Genomic DNA, 8,462 nt, shown 5'->3' with positions numbered 1-8,462 from the left:
CTATGAACTATGCCAAGCAGGGCACCCAAGATGAACAGGTCATAGTGGAGAGTTTTGACCAAACGTGATCCACCTGGAGCAGGAACCGGCAAGCCACTCCAGTATCCCTGCCAAGAAAACTCCATGGACAAAGACAACAGGCATATAAAAAATAATGCCAGTAAAAACATCCAAAACCAGGGGTTCAAGGCACCATGCCTCGCATCTCCGCACGTTAATTTATATTGAGAAATAATACTAGAGTCACAGCTCAAACCAATTTCTGCGCATTGCATGGCGAAAATTATAGATCCAGCATTTTGGGGGGACAGATCCATCGTACAGGGGGAGGGCTCTACTTGGTTTTCACATGGGGACACCCAAATCTACCAGCAAGTTAATTGCTCCTCAAGTCACTGTCCACGCTGAATAAAGACCCAGTGCTCTGCAGGGTTGCAGCAACTTTCCTCCACTTCCTAGCTTCCTCGTGATCGTAGTTTTCACATGGAGACGTTCCAGATCCACTGCGGAGCTACCAGGCTATCAGCTCACAACACCCAAGGTAAATAAACCTTTGCTTTGCGGCACTGCTGTGGTACGGAAACCTGAATCTGAAGCATGGACACACTTTTTTTTTCTAAGGAGAGATTTGGGGCTTTTCCCACCCTTCATGAGTGTTGCAGACAAATAGGGATTCCATCAATGACACCATTGACCGTAACATCCTTCTGGACCGTCTAGAGGGGCTGGGAGCTGGGGGCACTGTTATACAGCCCGCAGACTGTCTTGCCAGAGTGGTGCATACTCTAGTTATCTCCCGCAGACTACTCCAGACTACTGCAATGCGCTCTACGTGGGGCTACCTTTGAAGGTGACCCAGAAACTGCAATTAATCCAGAATGCGGCAGCTAGATTGGTGACTGGGAGTGGCCGCCGGGACCACATAACACCAGTCCTGAGAGATCTGCATTGGCTCCCAATTACATTTCCGAGCACAATTCAAAGTGTTGGTGCTGACCTTTAAACCCCTAAATGGCCTCGGTCCTGTATACCTGAAGGAGCATCTCCACCCCCATCGTTCAGCCTGGACACTGAGATCCAGCGCTGAGGGCCTTCTGGCGGTTCCCTCATTGCAAGAACTGAGGTTACAGGGAAAAAGACAGAGGGCCTTCTCGGTAGTGGTGCCCACACTGTGGAACGCCCTCCCATCAGATGTCAAGGAAATAAGCAGCTATCTTATTTTTAAAAGATATCTGAAAGCAGCCCTGTTTAGGTAAGTTTTTAATGCTGTATTGTTTTTAACACTCGATTGGGAGCCACCCAGAGTGGCTGGGGAAACTCAGCCAGATGGGCAGGGTATAAATAATATATTATCATTATTATTATTATTATCATCATCATCATCACCACCACCACCACCTTATTGCTGTTAACCTGTAAGCCTCCATTCACTTTGATAGTACTAATCACCATTCATTTTGATAGTACTGATAATGACCACCAGCAGCAGCAGCACAGAGCATGGTACAAAAGAAGGGATGTTAGAGAAAATTCAAAATTTAAATTTAAATGCAAAATTTAAACACCCAAGAGATGAACTGTGGTTTTGAGCTCATTCAGCCTACGTGGTATAATTCACACACATCTTTCTCTCTGTTGGAACTTCCTTCTGCTTTCCATTTCCATAGAAATTAAATATGTTGTACAAATAATTAATTAAGGCTACACTCCCAAGTAGTCTGTGGGACTCTCTACTGAGTAAGCACTCACAGGATTAGGCAGCATGTTAAGAATGCATGTCATTTCTTTAATCGTTGCTAAAAACAAGTTTACTGGAAAATTAACTGTGGTCTGTTAACAAGCAGCTTTGCTGAATCATTTCAGGCTTAGAACTGCTTAGGCCATGTCTTAAGCGTTGCACAACAAATGACAGAACAATATAGGCTGCATTCACATGGCAGTTTATTCCATTTCCTCAACCTTTTCCTAATTGTTAATTTCCACATTATTGAGATTTCACATGACTGGTACTTGAATGGGGGCAGCAGGCTAACTTGGCGGTCTCAGGGCAGGCCACGTAGCAGCCACAACTCTGTCCTCCAACAGGACAACAGCTGGGGAGCTACCACTGTCTGCTTAATTCTACCTGGCAGAAGGGCTGACCCTGAGAATGAGGGGGCCCATTCGCACCATACATTTAAAGCAGCATCACTTTTAACAGCCATGGCTTCGCCCAAGGAATCTTAGGAACTGCCGTTTGTTAAGGGCACAGGATGTCATTAGGAGACTCCTATTTCCCTCACAGAGTTCCCTGGGAAGACAGGTTGACTATTAAACCACTCTGGAAACTGCTGCTCTGTGAAGTCTCCTAGAAGCTCTCAGCACCCGCAAAGTATAGTTCCTAGGATTCTTCGAGGGAAGCCATAACTGTTTAAAGTGGTATGATCTTGTTTTAGAAGTATAGTGCAGATGGGGCCTAGGAGAGAAAGAGAGATCCATTGCTTGTGCTCCAAATGGATCCTCCTCTGAGGAACTGGCAGAGCTCGTCTGAGTAGTGTCAGAGCCGAGGTGGTTGGGTCTGTGTTCATGTCTGCGTCTTACCTAGTTGCAAGCTATCGATGGATCAGGACGGGCAATGTGGGACATGAGAATGAAGAGATTCCTGATCCCCGCATATATATTTTTTCATGGTTATCATCACTGCTATTACTATTTTGAACTTAAAGTCAACACAATCAGAACAAAACTAAAATGAGGAAACTGGTTTGGTGGGGGAGGGAAGGAGAAAAGGGGGGAAATCCTTTTCAGCTTATCAGAGAGGCCCTTAAAGTTTAACAAGCTCATCGTGGGGTTTACTCTTTGCATTGTATTGAAACACTTTTGCTACTGACCCTGAAATATTGGGGGGAAACCACTTCAAAGGTCTTCCATTTCTTCTGCAGATACTGCTGAGCATCAGTGGGTGCAATTAGTTAATTTTAGCAGCATACATACCCTACGTTCAAAGCTGTCCTGAAGCCCTAGCTTACCTGGCAGCAAGTCAGTATGCCAAGTCCCAAGGGTCAATCCACACAAACAAAGTCCAGGAAACGCAGTTCAGAGTCAATCCAAGTAGCCAAGTCTGAAGTCCAGCAGTCAGAATACACAGTCGAGGGTCAAACCCAAAGCACAGTTCAGTAGAGGTCCAGGCGTAATCCAATCCAAGGTTCATCAATATGGGCAGTTGAGCAGACACTGCATCTCAGCTCTGCTTTCCCTTTGTACTTTGCATTCTGGTGGAAGCATCTGGGTTTGATGAGGCAGGTGACCCTCACCTGTTCTGAGCTGAGCTGTGGGCCCTTGCCTGCCTCAGCCTCCTAGAGTGCCACTCCCACTGTTCCCTACGCCTCAGAACCCGCCATGTTTGTGGGGACAGGGGTCCCTCTCGCTCTGGTGATGGGTCCTGCTGATCTGGTTCCTGTGCATTGACCCCCATTCCCTCACCATCCTCCGTCACCCTGTAAGTACTTCCTTCCCCATGCCCTGCTTGCCCTGGTATGTCCTAGTCCCAGCTACATCCCATGCCAGGATCCTCTTCTTCCTGACAGTCAACCAGCCAGCTCATGACAAAAGCACATTTAAATCACATTTTCCACCTACCCCGAAGAATCCTGGGAACTGTAGTTTGTTAAAGGAATTGTTGGGGGGGATAAACTACAGTTTCCAGAGTGAACACAACTTTATAAGTATATTAAGGGGCCAATGAACTCAGGCGTTTGGGAAACTCTGGCTTAAGTACATGTCATTGAAACAGTCACTTTTAGCATTTCTCCCCGCCTATGCTTAAAAGAAATATATATTGTAAACCCCTTGGGGCAGGGAGGGACCTGCCCTCTAGTACTCTGTAAAATGCCAGGACACACTAATGACTCATGGCACTATGTAAATTATCATCGTTATGGGCACCTCCAAATGGTCAATGTTTTGCAGGAGGAAGTCAAGCGCACACTAGAAAATTCAAGTTTGCATATTTAAAGCGCTCTGTTGCCCTAGCACAACAAAATCACTTTGAAAAAGAAACAGTTTTTTGCAGTTAAGAAATTGATGAGGAAATGCATTGAAAAGTGTGGAATGTCGAAGGGGCCTCCTGTAGGCATCAGGAGGTGAGCAGTTTGCTGACGTATAACCTCCCTGCAAACAAATCAGAACAAATGTTCAGTAAAGACCTGACAGAGTCTGACCTCTGTGACAGCTTTGTGCAAGCAAATCAGGATGAATGCTCAATACACAGCTCATCTGAGGAGCCCCCCATTGCCATGTAATGATCAGCCCACTCTTTATTTCAGCTCACAGTAGAATCCGCTCCTCTCAGCAGCAAAGATTACTGAGATCCCCTTCACAATAGCATTTCTCTCTATATTTCCTGCGGCTTTTTGAGGTTTTGGGCAGCTTAACCCCACAGCTGTTGTTTTAAGTTCCTTAAACAATCGGGTTTTGTTTCATTTTGCTCCTTTTGGCTTTCCTGAGATGGTTACTTTTTTCCCCTGTCCGGCAAGCACTTTGAAGATCAAAACTGTATTTACTTTGGAGAAGGATAAAAGTACCGTCTCATTTGATTACACAATCTTTGGGCAAAAAGTATTATGTAAATCCAACTGTATTCCTGTTCCTTCCAGCTGGAAATGTCGCCCATACAGCAGTGCTGCTGAGCAACAGTTGTTCTAGAAAATGTGACATAAATCATATCAGAAAAAAGCCACACTGTCAACTGTACTTCAGACAGATTGTTGTCCCCCACCTCCTGGGACCAGTGAGCCCATCTCTACACACTGACAGGTGTATTTTCATTTGAAGTATTACACTTAGACGAGTGGGGAATCTCAGGCTGCATGTGGACTTTTAGGCCTCTGTGTCTGGTCCTCAGATCTCTCATGAGCTCATACCCCGAAACCAGGGAGTGTTTATTGAGGAGAGATTTTACCATTGCCTTATTATCTTAATCCCGTGTTATCCTACATGAAGATCAAGTATCCAGAGCTTTGTGATGCAAAGTCAGGCTCATGCATTATGTATCCACCTGTTTTTCACCCACCAGCCACAGAAAACAACCATGTTATCACAAAACACAGCTGCATTTACCGGCTAAGATCTAAGATCCTATGCTTTAAGACACTGCTGTGGTCCAAACCCTGGCTCTGAAGCATGGATCCTCGAGATGGTGGTAAGAACTGAGAGAGTATTTACTCACATGGGCATGAGGAAGGGGATAACACAAAAGCAGACAGCACCAAGCAAAAACAAAGACACACTCTCACCCACCTGTAAGCAAATAATATTTTTAATTTTAAAGAAGCAGGTGCTTCTGTTGCCGGGTGCTGGAAGTTAATGTGGCAGGTATTGGAAGGCAGAGAATAATGAGGGGAAATCTTTTAAAACCTATACATAGGTAGTGTATCACACCTTCAAAACTGACCCAAATAGCAAAACAGAGCAACGCAGATTGTGAGTGAGGGGACACTATGCTGCCTTTAAAGCGCATTCCAAACACATCCCCTCCCTCAAAGAATTCTGGGCATGGTAGTTTATTAATGGTTGCTGGGAATGGTAACTCTATGAGGGGTAAACTACAGTGCCCAAAATTATTCAAGGGATGTGATTGGAATGTGCTTTTTAAAGTTAATTTGTGTTTGCAGCCCAAGGAACTTAACTTCTTATGTGGTGGTCCCGCAGAAAGGTGTTAAAATTTTGGAGGACGGTGTTTAGTTGAACAGAGCAAGCTACAAAGCAAAACCAATTAATGATGCCTGCTGAGGCACTGTTAAATATTTCGGATGAACAGAACGACAAGCTGCTTTCAAAAGACTATATTAAGTTTTATGAGTGCAGCCAGTTTGACTATTCCACGTTGCAGAACTGATAGAGACAGGTAAGGTGATATGAAAGCTTTGGCAAGTAGGCCTCACTGAAAATTTAACTCGTCAACTTTAAGTGGCGAGGTGCGAGAGGACAGGCAAAGGACACAGACTTCTTTGCTGTGAGGAAATATTTTATTTTCCATATAGATGTACTGAAGATACCACACCATCTGACAGAAATAAGTCTCCAGAGCTCAAATAAACATGAGGAAGCATCACATTTTGAATAGTTATCCTAACCCTAATCCAAGCTGAGCCATCCATGAGGCAAAGTGAGGCGACCACCTGGGGCAGCAGATCTGGCCTCCAAGAAATGCATCACCTGCTACTGCTGCCACGGTGGCAATTACAGTTGTGCTATGCTGCAAAGAAGAAGAAGAGGAGGAGGAGGAGGAGTCTGGATTTGATATCCCGCATTATCACTACCCAAAGGAGTCTCAAAGCGGCTAACAATCTCCTTTCCCTTCCTCCCCCACAACAAACACTCTGTGAGGTGAGTGAGACTGAGAGGCTTCAGAGAAGTGTGACTAGCCCAAGGTCACCCAGCACCTGCATGTGGAGCAGCGGAGACACGAACCCGGTTCACCAGGTTACAAGTCCACAGCTCTTAACCACTACACCACACTGGCTTATGGTCCAGATCTGCTGCCTCCTTGGCATCCATTCCATGCCACCTCTACAGTGGTCTCTTGGCAAACAGGAATCACTGCTGGTCTCCTCCCACCCTTGTTCCCAGTGCAGCTCTTTATTCCCCCCTGTTCCCAATGCAGATCTTCACTCACCCCTTCTTTCTTGGGGGAGGAAGCACCATTTTGTGGTTTGTCTCAGGAGCCAAAATATATTGGGCTGGCCCTAATCCTAATCCACACCACCGGCACCAACTCCTGGGGGCTCGGGCACCCACAAAAAATTGTTGTGGGTGCTTGGCACCCTTACCACGGGGCCCTGGACACGACTTCTGGGGTTTCCAAACACTGCTGCACCGTGCAATGTAACATGACGTCATGACATCACGGCATGCATGCTGCTGGGCACCCATAAACTGGGGCCCAAGTCGGCACCCCTGATCCACGCACAAAGCAGGGATGGAGGGATACTTGCACATGCAAAGGATCCTGGCTAGAGATCCACATAACAAGCAAAAATAGAAACAAGGTGAGGCTTGAGAAAAGATGTTTTTCCTGCAGTCTTACAAACTGCAATTCTGCAATTGCAATCCTCCTTTGCCATTGCGGCTGCCTTCTCCGAGTTGGCTTCTCTGCAATTGTTCCTTAGGACAGAGCTGCCTTTTAGAAGCACAGTCCTATCCCACAGAATCCAGAAACCCACAGGATTTTGAAAGCAACATTCTTCTTTGCCAAAATCCAGGCTTGCAGTGTATTTGTTCTTCTTCACATGCATGGGAACATTTGTGAATGTAGTTTCAAAGTGGGTAGCAGAGTCCAGGTTGCTTATCTGCTAGACCTAACCTGCTTCTTACCCCCTCTGTAAGGGAAATCCCTCTCGCACAAACAAACACGAATGTTTTGTTCTGGTTGCCAGGCAGCTGCAAAGGACGTATTGGCTTCACATCAAGCTTATTGATAGCGGAACTGTTTTTACCTTATTGGTAGTGAAACCGCACGGCTTTATTATACCAAGTTTTTTAAGAAACGGAAAGAACAGAAGTTTGCTACATGTTTTAAAAGCATTCTATATAAATAACAAATACATTATACATATATCTCCAACCAACATTAGCTTGCCAGAATGCCCAGTCCATGAATTGGCCCTAGTGCCTACTGCTTATTATGGTTCCCAGCTTACCAACATTGTGTTCAAAGGTACAAGATGCATTTTAATTGTGTCTGTGGTTTGTGTGGCATGGCCTCATGGGCTAAATTTTAATCCCTGCCAAGCGTAAACTAGCCAGCCTAAACTACAGGTTGCAATGTTAGAATATAGAGTTGGAAGGGACCCCATGGGTCATCTAGTCCAACCCCCTGCAATGCAGAAACATGCACCCATACCTGGATCATACCTGTGACGGTGGCATTATCAGCACCATGCTCTAACCAACTGAGTTAACCAGCAAGGCATGGGCACAAGATGTGGGACACAATATCCAGATGGAGTAATGCGAAAAACTATGGAAGAGTGAGATAAAATTTACAGCATGTGTGGCGATTAAAGAAAATTATATGAAAATGATGTAAAGGTGGTATCTAACTCCAGTCAAATTAGCAAAAATGTACAAAGCTAAAGAAAGCAAGTGTTGAAAATGTAAAACAACAGAAGGGACATTTTTTCACATGGGGTGGGATTGTAAAAGAATTATTGGGAAATGATTTGTAATGAAATGAAGATGTTTAAAATAACCTTTGTTTAAAAAAAAACCCAGAAGCTTTCCTAGTAGGTATTACAGGAGTGGACCTACCAAGATTACAAAAGAACTTATTTATGTATGCAACTACGGCCGCACAAATACTACTAGCACAACATTGGGAAGAAGAAGGTGTCCCAGCCAAAGAAGATTGGCAAGTTAAATTATTGGAATATGCTGAAATGGCAAAATTGACAATGAAACTAAGAGGAAGAGACGACAATGAA

Source organism: Podarcis tiliguerta, assembly GCF_965153285.1.
Source record: "Podarcis tiliguerta genome assembly, chromosome: 13".
Classification (NCBI taxonomy): Eukaryota; Metazoa; Chordata; class Lepidosauria; order Squamata; family Lacertidae; genus Podarcis; species Podarcis tiliguerta.
The sequence above is the reverse complement of the archived record's forward strand: the minus strand, read 5'-3'. Positions refer to the sequence as shown.